Genomic DNA, 15,021 nt, shown 5'->3' on the forward strand with positions numbered 1-15,021 from the left:
CTGGCCCTAGCCAGGCCACAGTGGGCCTTGCTGTAGGCATCTCGCCACCTTCAAAATGAGTGGAAGGGTTGGAGGTGGCTGTGCTGGGCTGGGCCTGGGGAGCTTTTAATCAGGTCCTGGCTGCAAATCCCCCTTGAGATTGTTTGGACAGAGACCACGGTGGCCTTCTTTAACTTCTTCCTTGGGCTGCCAGCCTTCAGCCAGCCAGAAGATTCTGCGTTAATCATATTTTTTGAGTGGGAAAGCCGAAGAAAGAGTATTACTCGGTTACCACGCAACCAGCTCATGTGGCTTAAATCATAGCTACAACGGGCTTCTGGCATACAAGTTCCGAGGCAGAAAGCACAGGATTTTTTCCATAACACACAGAGAGGAGGAAAAAAAAAAAGAAAAAAAAAAAGAAGAGCTTTGGCTGCCTATATTGAATGCAAACAAAAATATATAGACATCTGTGGTTTTGTGTGTTTTCGTGGGATTCGAGGACTCAAAAGCTGCTTTGTTTCTTCAACTAACCTGTGGTTAGACAGCGTGGACTTGGATGTGGCATGGGCCAGCCTCTAAGCAGTAAATTGTCAAGGGGATGGTAGTTGCCCCTCTCAAAGGAAGGTACGAGATGGGGGTCTGATTCATCTGGATGGGAGATGGGTGCTACGGGTATCCCCACTGCTTGCCAGTCCTTTTACGAGTAAGATAGCATCTCAGCGTGTCCATCACGCATGCTCCTGTGCTGGCTGACAACATTCTGGGCCAAGCCCTTTCATTTTTCTTTGCCTCAGTTTCCTCACGTGTAAAAGGGAATGTGGAGGTCACCTATGAAGTCAACCCATCCCATAAGCAGCGAGAGCACTCACGAACTGATGTTTATGTACTGATTTTCTTATTACATCAACCTCCAGACTGATACACCAGCTCTAATGAGTGACACATAGTGTTTTTATTTTGCCTAATTATGCATTTAAATATGCCTTACTAAAGTAACACCTGCCTCCTCCATTTTGCTGGCTGTGTTGTGGGTTGGGTGAGGGGGAGATGCTACCACATCCTCCTCTCTGAGAAAATGCACGGGGCTGATGTCCTTCCAGCTGACGGCTGTGGAGAGCGTGTTTTAGAGAAGAACAAAAAAAAAAAAAAAAGAGGGAAAAAAAAAGAATTGAAAAAAAAAAGTATTTTTTAAAAAGGACCTTTATTTTGGGAGTGGGTGTCTGGAAAAGCTGAGATGTGTGTTTGTACGGTCCATGGGAGGACCACTGTGAGGTTGAGGAGCAGCTGAGCACCTTCTCCCATCTGAGCCACCCGCAAGATGCTCCCGGCGTGCTGCTGGTGGAGGGCTGACTGTGCCTCGCAGAGTATGGTTGATGGGGAAATCGGCACAGACACTGAACAAACTTTCCCTCTAGGCCCACATGTGAGGAAAAGCAATGAAATACACACCAGAGCCCGCGGGGTGCAATCTTGTCCTCAGTGGAGAGACAGTGTGAGGCTTTACGTGCTGCTTAAGCTCCTCTTCTGCTGTTGTCTTGAAGGCAGGTCCTCTGAAAGGGCTGCAGATTTTGTCCCTCATCATTAATGAATGTACACCAGTGGGATTGATATGTGTCTATCCAGGTGCCCGACTGCGATGCAACTGCCAGCAGCATCCTCACTAGAGACCATGCCGGTGCAACAGCTCCATCCCTCCCTCCTCCCCGCCGTTATGAAGTGCCCCTTGATTTTACATCTCTGCAAATACGCTCTGAAAGGGTATATATTTGCTTATTAAATTAAAGCAAGTTGCATTTCTAAGAACCAGTGGAAGAATGTAATTTAATCGGCGCACACGATCAGCCTGATTGATTGCGAATCATTGCGCAGCCACTCCTCTCCTCTGCCTAAGCGCAGCGCAGGCGTAAGCGCACATCCCCGTCACTGGGCATGGAAAAGGAGGGACCAACTGCCAGGTTTGTTTTTTACTGTGATTTAATGTTGAATCCGCAATGGGCCCAAGGGTGAGTTTGTGAGGAGCTGGAGGAATTAGCATGTTCCTTTTGAAGAACCCAGAATCTGATGATCATACTCTGGGTTACAGCATCACGTCTTGCGTTTGACGTACTCCGACTTCCTGTCAGCCAGCACGAAATGTTGATCTGCTTAACCCTTCCAAAAAGGAATTCAGCCTTGACTTGCAATCTCAAATATTTTCACGTGACTGAAGTCTGACTAATGACGTAATCACAGTTCGTGGCACCGAGCCCCACTGATTACCCACGCAGGCATGCATGGCAACACGTCGCTGCACCGACAGCTGCCCAGCACCCCACCATTGCTCTCAGCCCCAGCAGCTTTGGTCCCCAGTTAAGTTCGTTTGAGTGTAGGTTTGAATCCCTACGGATCTCATGGGCTGGATGAGAAAGGCCACAATGCCAACCTCCATTTCACAGCCTGGGGAGGCCGTGGGTTCAGAGAGGAGGGAGGATGCACCTTGAGGGCAGAGGTTCTCCCCCAGAAATGAGGGGTGTCTCAGAGGTTTTGAGGAGGACTTGATGAGGTATTCTGGCCGGTGGAACTTGGCAGCCCAAGTCTAGAAGATGATTTGGATATGGCCAGGAGATGCACTGGAGCCAGAGGTGGTGGGATTGGACTGACCACGTGCTTTTGGGGACATGGATGTGAGCCCCACTAAGCCACTCTGGCTTGGGGTCATTTTATTTAATAATATAGATGAGAGCAGTGCTGTGTGGATGAGGTGTTGCTGTTGGGGCCACATGCGGCTTAGAGTAGTACAGAAACCTGGCTGAGAGCCTTTACTGTTTCTCCATCGCTGCAGAGAGATCACAGGGCCATACATGCTCTGATGGGAACATTAGAGGAGACCATGTGTCGTTTTATTTTGCATATGACTCAGAAAGCCTGTTTGACACGAACACTGGAACAGTATGTGGCTGTCAGAAAACAGAAAATAATTGTTGAAATATCAAAGATTATTTCAGAGCTCTGCTTTGCTGGGCGGCAGCTCTAAGTTTCAGTGCCAGGAGGGAAAAAATGGTCTGAAACGAGACGGATCAGCAGAGGTGATGCTCTACCTACCTACCTACCCTCCCTTCTCCAACCAATTACCTGCCATGCTGGGTCACCTCAGGCTGGCTTGGGTCCCCCCGAAAGACCAAGTCTTTTATGTTTCAGTTTCTTGCTGTCTCACCATGGGTGGTACAAGCTTACGAGACATGGGATGTGGTGGGATTACAGGAAAAGCAGCTCCCGGGCTTGCTGCTGGCAGGTAGCTGAGTTATGAGGTCCAGCTTTTAGCACCAGCTTGTTCTGGGTATGTCACAGAAGGCTGCAAGCCTGGAGTGGTGGTTGCTCTTTTTCCATAGCAAGGGACATGTGTTAAATATAAGGAAATACCAAAAGCAGCCACCAAACTCAGCTGTTTCCTTTTTTTTTTTTTTTAAGTGCAAAAGAAAAGCTTTCTGAAAACTGTTCCTCCTACAAGAGGAATGCTTTGTAATGGTGGTTTGTCTCTTAAGCTTCCTCTGAACTGTGTTTGAGAAAGAAATGAACCCTGAGGCAGGACAGAAATCGGGAAGGGAATGGCCAGTGGGACTGAGCCAAGGAGTTATGTGAAGAATAAACGCTTGCATGGATTTAAGAAGGGATCGGGCCAATTAATGAAACAGAAGTCCATCAAAGGCTGTTCATCACAAAGGTGCCAATTTAGAGCTAAAGAAGAGGGCCAGAAACGAGATGCAAGCTCTGGTCCTGCTGTGGATGCTGTTCCAGGACAGGGCCAGGCTCGGCTCTGGCATCGCTGGCATCTGGACCCGTCCCTGAGGCAGGAGGGACAAGGCCACAGCGGGGATCCTGGGGTACTGGAAATCCCTCATTGGCGCTTTGGCTTCTGCAGAATTGCGGTACAGCTGGGCAAAATCAGGAAAGAGCCTGCCAAGAGTCAAAGCGACAAACCCATCAGCTACTACAGAAAAGCACAGCAAGGGAGAGCAGCTTGGAGCAGCTCTTCAGAGCCGGACGGGACCCCGTTCAACCCCATTCAACACGGCAAGGGGACCAGTTGCTGTGTCAGGACCTGAATGCTATGGGCAAGGCCAACCCCTGCTCTCTATCATGAATGCCAAGCTCATCCTCTCCCTCCAGGTTTTCTTCAGCATCCTCTGCAGGCACTCCTGCCAGCTGCACCTGATTCCCATATGACTTCCTAAAGTGAGCATGGGACATCGGCGCGAGGTCTCCTGCAATCTAGCCCCGGTACGCCCCAGGCATAATATTTACCTCTCCACACCTCAGTTTCCCCTGGTAAATTGGATAACAATGAGATCTGTTAACAGTCATGTTACATCACATGCGTGGCAAGTGATTCATCACACGCAACGCTCGCAGTATGTAAGGCAGCACAGAGGCGTCGGGCAGCACAGGGTTCATCCCGGTGTGATGCTTGTCTATGATCATGGTGGCCTTCCACCTCTCCCTCATCTTCTTCCTTTTCCCATGTCCCCCAGCTTTTGCCCTCCATCCCAGGGAAGGAAGTGCCTGGTCCCTCAGAGGAAAGACATGGCTTCTTCCCAGGAGGGACCCAGTGGGCTTTCGATGCTAGGTATCGTGCCAGAAGCTTCCCCACCGACACCCCCACACCACCGTCACCCCCCTGCCCACATACGTGCTCCTGACGGACCCACAGCCGGGTTCCATGAGAAGTGACACCTCCAGCAGCTATGGGGCAATGCGGGGTACGCTCCTGCTCGAGGGTGAGGGTACGGCTTGCCCCCATCGTGAAGGATTAGAGGATGCTGGTACCGGTAGCTCAGCAAAGAGGAGATTAAAGGCTGTCTCGATCAGAGGGCTATAAATACCTAGGTTGGAAATAAAGCAGAGATAATGGGCTGCCGAGCGCAGAGAACAAAGTTACAGCAAATCCAAAGACAAACCAATAAACGCTCAGCGGAGAGCTCACTTTTAACAGGAGGCTTTGTTTGCAGCAGTCACCAGAGGCCGGGGGTGGATTTACCATCGAGGATATTTTTAATCTCAGGTGTCAATGCTTCTTTGAAAGAAATACCGCCTCTGAGGCCAAAGCTATTTTCAGGATGCCCCAGGTCAGAAGAGATGATCACCCTGACCCTTTCGTTCTCGTAATCTGGGAGCTGTGCGCTATATCTCTTAATCTCTCTCTAAAAATCCCAGGGCAAATGAAACTCAGGTTGACGACAAGCAGAGCTGTGCTTACACAGCCCAGCACCGCCAATTATTTCTCACCCTTGCTAATTCTTCCGCAGCTCTCGGTGTGGTGGCAAGGAAAGCATCTCCGTTGACTTTGTGAGTCATGCTGGGGCAGGACCATGATGTTTTCTGAGAAATGCGGTGGTAAAAGCCCCCGTTTACCTTAAAAATCTGTTTATTTGTTTCTCACTATGTACAAGAAAACAAAAATAAGTTTGAAGGCCACAACCAAGTCCTGTTTTTCCTTAAACTACAGAAAATATAGAACCAAATCAATTAATGTAGTCTTGCTTTCCATTGCTAGAAGGGTCTTTCAGCTGGAATACTATTTCAAGGCATTTGTCTCAAGAATATATTTTGTCCAAATAAATGCTCTTGGAGAACCACTGTAACAGTCATCACTGGCAGTACCACTGGAGCAGCTGATGATACAGAGCGATCTCCCTGTCTTGCCTGAAATATGTTTTTATATATTTATTTAGGCCTCCCCATGCACATAGCAAGATGTATCTGGTCAAGATCAGGGCAGCACATCGTGGGTTATAACACCCAGGATTATTTATTTCGCTCTTGCAAGGAAATGAGGCTAAAAATCCACAAAGCAGCACTGAGTGGGAGTCCGAGCAGCGTGGGGCTTTCACACTGGGCAGCAGCTTCTCCGTCCAGTTCGTGTTCAGTCCTGAGCCTGGGTGATGGCCTTTGAGCATCACCTCTGACTCCCAGCCAGTGGGCTTCTTGTTCTGCCACGCCTGACATTGTTATTTAAAAACTGACAGCGTTGCACGGCTAAGATCCAAGGGCCAGGACCAAGGTCCGTAAATGTGTGCAGATGTTTGGAAAACCAGCTTTTACTGGAAGAAGGAGAGTGCTGGCTGTGTCCCTGTCTCAGGGTTGTGCTGCAGCCCCACTCTGCAGCCCCAGCCAGAACCCTCCCCGGACAGATACATATATGCATATAAATACATACATATACACATGCATGTACGTACATATATACACACAGATTTATGCACACGTGCATACACATACATACCTACATGGAATGACAGAATGTTTGGGTTGGAAGGGACCTTCAAAAGCCATCCAGTCCAACCCCCCTGCAAGGAGCAGGGACATCTCCAACCAGATCAGGTTGCTCAGAGCCTCGTCCAACCTGGCCTTGAACGTTTCCAGAGATGGGGCCTCCACCACCTCTCTGGGCAACCTGTGCCAGTGTTCCAGCACCCTCAGCGTAAAAAGTTTTTTCCTTATGTCCAGTCTGAATCTACCTCCCTCTGTTTTAAAACCATTACCCCTCGTCCTGTCACAACAGGCCCTGCTAAATAGTCTCCCCCCATCTTTCCTGTAGCCCCCTTGAGGTACTGGCAGGCCGCTATCAGGTCTCTCTGGAGCCTCCTCTTCTGCAGGCTGAACAGCCCCAATTCTCTCAGCCTGTCCTCATAGGAGAGGTGCTCCAGCCCTTTTATCGTCTTCGTATACATATACACATATACGTATACACACGCATATACACACATGCATATACATACATACATGCATTTGCATACACATACACACACACGTATACATATACATGTGTGTATACATATATATGCACACGTATATGCATACATATATGTACATATACATACACATACAAACATGCATACACACGCGTGTGTACACACATATGTTCAGACACACACAGACATACACCCAGAACACGCCTACACGTACACACTCCTGTACACACACGGATGCACATGTATGTATGTGTGTGTATGTACATGTATGCACACATACACACGCGCAGCCACGCGAGTCTGGGCGCACGGCGCGGGGGGGAGACGGCGGCACTACAACTCCCGTCATGCCGCGGGGCGCGAGGGGGGGCGCGGCCTCCTGAACCGCCCCCCCGCCGTCCCGCCCCGGGCAGTGGGGTGCGCGAGCGCGCGGCGGCCGCTGAGGCAGAGGGCGGGCGGCGCGGTGGAGCGGAGAGGGGGACAGGCGACGCGGGAGGAGGCGGCGGCGGCGGTGGTGGTTTGAGGCCGTTGTGAGGGCGGCGGAGCCGGCGTCGATCGGGTTGTTCTCTCCGGCCCTTTCCCGGCCTGTTGCTCGCCGCGCCGGCCGGCCCGCCGGAGCCCACGGGGGCGGGCGGGAAGCGCTGCGGGGGCTCCTTCCCCTCTCGCCTGGCCGCGGTTGTCTCCCGCCGAGAGGAGACGGGGACGGGGGCTGAGGCTGCCCCTTCCTCTTCACCGCGCTCCCCGCCACCCCCCGCCGCTTCGGGGGGCTGCGACTGCCAGCGTTCGGTGCCTCTTCCGCCTGCTTCCTGCCCGCCTGCCTTCCTTCCTCGCTGGGGTGAGTATCGCGCCTGTCGCGACAGGGCCCCCTCCGCGCGCCCGTGTCGCGGGGGGTGGCGGGGCTGGGGGCCTGCCCGGGGGCTGCCTGCTGCCGCGGGCTGCTCCCCGCCCCCCTCCCCGCCGCGCTTTGTGCTGCGCCTCCGCAGGGCCGCCTTTTTGTTGCTGATTTTTTTTTTTTTTTTTCCCCGAGGGTTTGGGGAGTTTGTTGTCCCTTTTTTTTTTTTTTTTTTTTTTTTCCCTTTCCCCCCTCCCCCCTTTTTTTTTTCCCTTTTTTTCCTTCCCACCCCCCCGCTCTGGGGCTGGATGTGCTGGGGGAGCTCTTTGTCATGGAGCGGCTGCCGAGCCGCCTGCCCTCGGGAAAAAAAAAAAAAAATCACTTAAAAAAAAAATTAGGAAAAAGAAGTCCTTCAGTACTTGGACTCTGAGGTTTTGTTGAAGTCGGGGGGTGGGTTTTTTGGTAGTGGTCGTGTTATTTTATTTTTTTTTTTGGGGTGGAAAGAGTCCTCCTGAAGTCCAGGCTGGGTTTATCACCTCCCTGTACCCGAGCGTTGAATGGGAGCAGGCGGGTGAAAACAAAACAAAGGGGGATTCTGTTTTGCTGATGTTAACCTGCAAAATCTTGGTGGGAAAGCTTCCTCCCTTTTTTTTTTTTTTTTTTTTTCCCCCCCCTAGCTCTTCCAAATTTGATGATGTTTTACTCTGGAACAATCCAGGTTGCCGGTAGATAAGTTGTGTCTTTTTAATTTTAAGCTTTTTTTTTTAGGGGCAATTGCAAGGGTTCTCTCCCGCATCCTCAGCCAAGGCTGAGGCCTTGCCATCCAGCACAACTTTTGTCGGGTTTTTCTTTTCACTTTTTTTTTTTTTAATGTAGTTAAATAATGCGGTTTCAGGAAGAGCTAATAGCAGGGGGACATTTCTGCCTGTAACAGCCATGGAGATTATTTTTAAAAGGCAGAGAGGAGGAGCAGTTGTGTTTTCAGTTGAATAATTTTTGCCTCTTAAAGGGGATGTTTTAAAGCAATTATTATGGTTTTATACTGAAAGCTTGTTTCTTTTTTTTTTCCCCTTTTATTTTTTACTACCCCCTCAAAAACTGCAGCTGCTTCACCTCTGCAAAATGCAGCTTCTAGAACACATGCGAGCAAAAAGCAGTCTGGCTGTAACGCTTGTGTTGCTGGCCTTGCCTTTTAAAGGCCACCCATTTGTTTTTGCTGGGACTTTTCTGCCTTGAAAACATGCTACTTGGCAAGTAGCAAAAGCATTTCAGCCAGACAGAGCTGGTGGATCTGTATCCGAAGGATGATGGGTTTATTTTTTCCATTTTGAATGTGCGTGGGGGCAGGGGGAGAGCTGGGGAAAAAAAAAAAGGCTGTTTCTGGTTTCTGTTCAGCAGATTTTCATATATATATATATATATTTTATTTATTTATTTATTTTACAAAGAAGCAGACAGATGACCTGTTGATGATACATCTTCCCTTGCTTTTTATGCCAAAAGGCGCCGGTAGGTTAGTGGAGATGAAAGCTTCACCCAAGCAGGCTACCCAGATTTTCGTTTGCATGTGTCGTCGTGCGGTCTGTGTGGCTTTGTGATGTTTTAGGCTGACAATTTCAGAGTGAGTAATGTAGTACCAAAGTTCAGACGCCTGAGTGGGACACTTCCCCCTCTCCTCTCCTCCGCCCTCCTTCTACTCAGGAAAAAGCCTGCTTTGTAGAAAATTGAGCTCTCCTAGTTGGGAAATCAGACCCCTTTAGTGCTGTGTAAGATAAGCATCCTAACTCTTTTTGAAGTCATATGAATGGCCAGGCAGGAGGCTTTAGGAATGCGTTTTAGTTGTGTATAGGCACCTACGGGGTACCTTAAGCTTAAACATCTCTTGTTTCAAATGAACTAGGCTTGTAGGAGCACCTACATTACCTTGAATATAGTCTTGTGAAGTGTGCCTGATGAGTGTTTCTGTTCTTACTAAACAACTGAAATGTATTTCTCAATGCAGCACGTCACTGTGCTAGCGTTCATCTTGGAAATGAAAAATTTGAGTAACTATAGTATTTCAGATAAAGCAGAACTTGGGTTTTAGTGTTAGCATGAAGTCTGTCTGCTACAACTGTTTTGTATTTTGGTATTGATATGGTTTCTATTAAGAAACTAGGCATGGAAAACAGAATCCTTTCACTTCAGGATTTATGACTAGAGACTGTGTGCTTGTAGGTGCAAAATACAGCATCATCTGCTTGGAGCCAGTGGTATTTAAAACTCGTATTCATTCAGAAGGAGCTAATTACAAGTATGTTTTGATATAAAATGTCTTCTCAGACAGGAACTCTGGAATACAGGAAAGCAGAAAACCCAAAGCTGTTTGTAGATGCTAATCCATGCCCTGAGCTAAAAAAAGGAAGAATGAGGGTGTTTCATGAGAAATCAAAGTCACCTTTAAGTGCATACTTGTAAGTGAAATTACACTGTTGATTAGGAATTCCTGCAGGATGCCAGTAATTGGAGGTACTTGTTGCTAGCTGGTCACTGTGCGCCTTGCTGGTTAGATTGTAAAAGTTTTGACTGTAGGTGGCATCAAGAGGAAAAAGCACAGCTCTTTTGCTTCTCAGACATTTGTTCCTTAATCTCCAGATTCACGGGCAAAACTGTCAAAGGAAGTGACAGCAAAGAGATGCTGTAGGAAGTAGGTCGAGCGCAGCTAAATACTGCTGAGAGAGTTTCAGTGGAAAAAAGTAAGCATGTTTCCATCTGATCTAGTTTCTGTTTCCTTTCAAATCTACTGGTTAACAGGGTGCACCAGTAAATCTCATGCTCCTCCTGTAGTCCTCTGGTTCTACTGAAATTAATATTGTGTCCCCAGTCAGACCCAGTTAGTCTGCCTGGATGGAGAGATTCATGGGGAAGAAGGTGAAATAGCAATTTAAGTTCTGATCCCACGTGTGTAAATTGTGTCAGCTGGACAGAGAAGTGGCTCTGTCTCCCAGGAGGCCCTGGGCAGCTTGTGGGGTGGATTTCCTTCTCCCTGTGCTGCTGGAGGTTCTCCAGTGGATGGCTGGAGGTGGGCTGCAGCAATACAATAGCATCCTGGTGTGTTCTTTGTGGCTTTGATGTTTTGCAGTGGATGTGGCAATTAATAGTCAGAAGTGATTGTGTTTCTTGTTTCAAATGTTTGAATTGATGTATTAAAAAACCTGCCTTCCAGGTTAAAAAATAAAGTTCTTTGGCATGCTAGAATCATCCTTAAAGGATAAAAATGCAAGCTCTACCGCATTGCTTCTTTCTCTTAAAAGCAGTAAAAACTATTGACAGTCACTTGATTTGCCAAAAAATTGCAGCCTTGCGCTATGAATATGTTATTTTCCAAGTGTCCTGTATTTGTATTGATTTGAAAAGGAGATCTTGCTTCAAGTAGGAATGCTTTGTGTGAGTGTGTACACAACTTACTGACTGCCATGTGATTGGGAGCACCAAATGTTGCTAACTGCTCAACATGACCTTTCTGGAGTAACCCTGTAGTTGTGAATGGATGTAAAGTAGTTGACTGGAAACCACAGGCTCCACAGGGAAAGTCTGTTGTCCTCCGCTGGCACCCTGTGCTGAAGGTGGGCGGTCATCAATACCAGCCTTGCTCCAGCAGTGCCTGCTGGGCTGGCACTCTGGGTGTAAATGCTGTGAGGTGCTGTTTCGGAATGTGGGCTCAAGTGTGAGCTGGTCAGCAGCTTGTTTGGTTCAGGTTAATGCAGCACCTCGGTGGAAGCGTTTGGTTAAAGATTGATGGTCCCCCCGGTCTCTGCCATGCAGGAGCACAGTTCAGTTCATGAATAGGTAATAAAAGTTAATCTGCTGACCTTGTTTCTTCATCCGTGCTGCTGAATTCAATTGTAGTGACTTGACTGCCACCCATGGTACATAATTATATAAATGCTGAGTTTTAGGCTTAAAATTTCACGTACTCGAAAGCAGAGTGGACTGAACCTTGCAGTGCATTTCTGGCTGTGGTTTCAGGATCAGGAGTGTCCTATAATTTTCATGTCCTAATTGAAGGTATATGGCAGTTGTCAAAGTAGGAGCAGTCAAAACCTCTTACTTTGGCCCCGTAATTATGTCCCTGCTGATAAAAGGATTACTTCAATTCACACATTGCAATACTTTCCTTGTTCGCTAGTAGAGTATGTCTTGGAAGACTTTGGATATGTGTCATGCTGGCTCAAAACACTCTTGGTCTTCCTTGATGTTGGCTATACAGCTATGTCAACCAGGTATTTTTCTGTGCCAATCCTGTTTGGAGCAGCTTAAGTGCATAAGTGTGTGTTGAGAAGGGAAAAAAGCACTCCTTTTGGGGGAAGTTTTTTAGTAGTACAGAGATGTTTGGGCCAGGGAGGTGCTGATCTGGCTGTACTAGATAGGGTGGGCATGTATGTGTTGGTGGGAGCAATTGCACCATGTAATTGACAATAAGTTAATCAGAGTTCCAGATGTAGGCAAGCTTTTGCTGATGGAGTGCTTTTGTCAGCCTGTTAGTTTACACATTCGGTATTCATGGAGATAAGGATGGTGGTTTTGGCAGAAGAGCTTTTGTCACGCTGTGTTTCCATTTGCAGGTCGGTAACGTTTGCTATAGTGGCTGAGGCCCTGTGTTGTTGACAAGTCTGTAGCGTAGCACAGAAATGAACAGCAAGGAAAGCAGGAAAAAGCTGAATTAAATAGACTTAAACCAGAATTGATCTATGGAATATTTTTAAAATTATTATTAGGATAGTTGATAATATGAATAGCCACTAGAGAATGATGTTTTGTGGATTGATTGAGGTTTTAAGCGAGTAAGATACATTTAAAAATTTTTTTTAGATGCCTAGAAGATATGGGATTGGAGCAAGTTGGTCGAGTAACATTCTTTGGGGGACGATTTACTGGAGCTAGGACTTGAAGAGAAGATGGAAAGAAAAAACACAACCAGAACCCAGGAAAACAATAAACAAAGCACAAAACCTGCCTAATCAAAATTGTCTTTTAGTAGACCACCATCAATGGTTTTTTGCTTCCGTTGCCAATTAATTAATCTGCCTGACTGTACTTAGCTGCTTGTATTTCAAGCATGCAGTGTTTCTGCACCTAGATAACCTCTTGGGCTTCATGACAAACACTTAAAGAGACTCTTTCCTGAGCTGGGATACCTATTTTTCCCTACTTTATGGGCAAGATAGTGGATAGAAATCAAATTAGAGGGGACCGATTTGTTTTCTGTTAAGACGACTGTTAAGATTTGCCATTGACATTGGTGGAGCTCAAGTCCTGCAAGAGTTTCTGGAGGTGTAGTCAGAGCAAACTTAGTGATGTGATTTGAGCCTCTCACCCTGTTCTGCTTGCTTCTTCAGTGGTCCTGCGTAATTGTCTGATGGTTTGCCTAGACGGAGTAGCGAGCTGTTGAGTTTCTCCCTCCCTCCCAGCTTGTCCTCTAGGTTGGTAACCCCTTAGCCTGGGTCAACACCACAAATGTCTTAATTGTTTTATGGGCCAGGGCAGCCAAACCAGCATCTCTGGGTTACATCTAGCTTTGAAATGTTTCTATCCAGCTGGTCATCTATGCCCAAGAAGCAATCAGCAGCGGCTGGGGCAGCTCGTAGGTGGGCTTCAGGTATGGGAACTAGCATGCCTGTGTAGCCTGCAGGTACAGCCCCCTTAACCACCAAGTCCATTGGAACGCTGTAGGACAGCGTTAAACTAGTAGCAAAATTAGACTTAGGGTCACACGTGTTTGGCGTTCTTTTTCTTGTGTTAAGATCATGCTTCTCTGATTGCTTCAGGTCTGCCCCAAAGTTCTGTCTGTTTTTTATAGTCAAGAAGTAGTAAATAGAAAAGGCTTGATCTTAAAATCATACAAACTTGAGTATTTCATCTGTGTTTTGTCTTAAGACAAATTATCCATGTTAAATGATAAAAGTGATCCCTGAAGAACTCCTGCTAAGAAATCTCAAGGCTCCTCTTCTCTTCAGTGTTAATAGGTATACTGAGATTTTTGTCTGATGCTACCTTGATATCCTTTCCACTTACCTGGAGCAGTTGTAGTTCAGTGCAGAATTTTTACAAAAATAAATATTACCTTAATCATGGTTTAACACAAGGTTCAACTGGGAAAATAAGTAATGGTTGTTTTGTCATATCATGTAGCTGAACTATTTATTTGGTATGAGGTTAGGGGAAAAAAATCGAAAATGCATCACACATAGAGGCTTACTATAAACTAATTCGCTTCCTTCTAAAGAACTTATTGCTCATTTTCCTTCTGTAATGCACCTCTTGGGATAAGCTGCTAATTCTAAAAATATGTCAGTTCCACCATTTCCCACTAATATATTTTTTCCTTTGTTTGGCTTTGGTTTGCTTTTTCCCTGAGACACTTTAAGTACTCCGAGGAATGCTCAACATGGAAGAAAGTAAATGCAAATAGGTGTTCGAGTTGCAGAATTTAGATCACTACTGTATTTCAGGGCTAGCAGAGGATGACTTTGAACTTCTGCTCTGCATTGAAAGAGAGTACAGGGGCCTCAACTATTAGCTGATGTCTTGGGTAGGGTATGTGCTTTCTCTTGGATCTGGCTCCTTTCTGCTGGACTGGTGCTGTGTTTTGAATTCAGGAAAGAAAATGTAACATGCTGCTAATGATGTAAAAATCTTCTGATAAAAACTGGGAGAGTTCCTCGTGTATAGGAAACCAGAGCTGTTGACTATTCCTGTGTGGGAAAACAGAGGTATGGATTGTTCAGTCAATACTGCTATTTCCCTCTTCATAGTCAAACCTTGATGGTAATCCTGTTTCAGGTTTAGGAATGACTATTTCAGAACTCCACAAAAAAGCTGTGTGATGCCCACGAGTGGTGTGAGTGCACTGCCTGGCTGTGCATGGCTTCAGCAAAGGGCTGGGAGATATCCAGCTCAAATTCCCTGAAAATTACGGGAGTGATCAGTAAAAAATGCTTCTCAACAAGGAAAAGGTTTAAACATCTCTCAGTTTTTCAGATAGGTAGTGCAGAGAACCAGAAGGCTCAAAAGTAGGCTTGTAGGAGTTTCATTTGTTCTTTTTCTCATGTGATAATGTTTAGGCAAATTTGTGATGATAGTGCTCGACAGTAGATAAGGACGGCTCTTCTCATCCAATCTGCTAACCTGTTAGACTTAAACCATTATATATGGGTTTTTATAGATAGAAACACCTCATATATGTAAAAAACATAACTCTGCACTTCATACCTTGGGATTAGCAGACGAAGTTTGAGACAAGTTATGTTGTAATGCCTATTAGTCTGAAGACAGTTAATCACCCCTATGTGCTTAGATGAATTTAATGGCCAAGTCATCTCCTCTTGATTCTTGTGGTAGGTGGATCCATCATACTGGATCTTTGTTCTTCGATTTTTTTTTTTTTTTTTTTAAGGTAATGACTGTGCTGCTGATAGCCCACATCCACTGTTTTAGCAT

The 15,021-nt window shown here is 46.6% G+C and overlaps 1 protein-coding gene across 1 annotated transcript in view; it reads left to right on the forward strand.

Moving 5' to 3' along the window:
• Positions 1-7,406: 7,406 nt before the first annotated feature.
• Positions 7,407-15,021, forward strand: part of PELI1 (pellino E3 ubiquitin protein ligase 1) — a 44,814-nt gene continuing 37,199 nt past the window's right edge. The window contains exon 1 of the mRNA XM_086745284.1: positions 7,407-7,545. The gene's annotated coding sequence lies outside the window, so the exon portion shown is untranslated. The remainder of the gene's footprint in view (positions 7,546-15,021) is intronic.

This window comes from Chlamydotis macqueenii, chromosome 3 (assembly GCF_036417535.1).
Source record: "Chlamydotis macqueenii isolate bChlMac1 chromosome 3, bChlMac1.mat, whole genome shotgun sequence".
Classification (NCBI taxonomy): Eukaryota; Metazoa; Chordata; class Aves; order Otidiformes; family Otididae; genus Chlamydotis; species Chlamydotis macqueenii.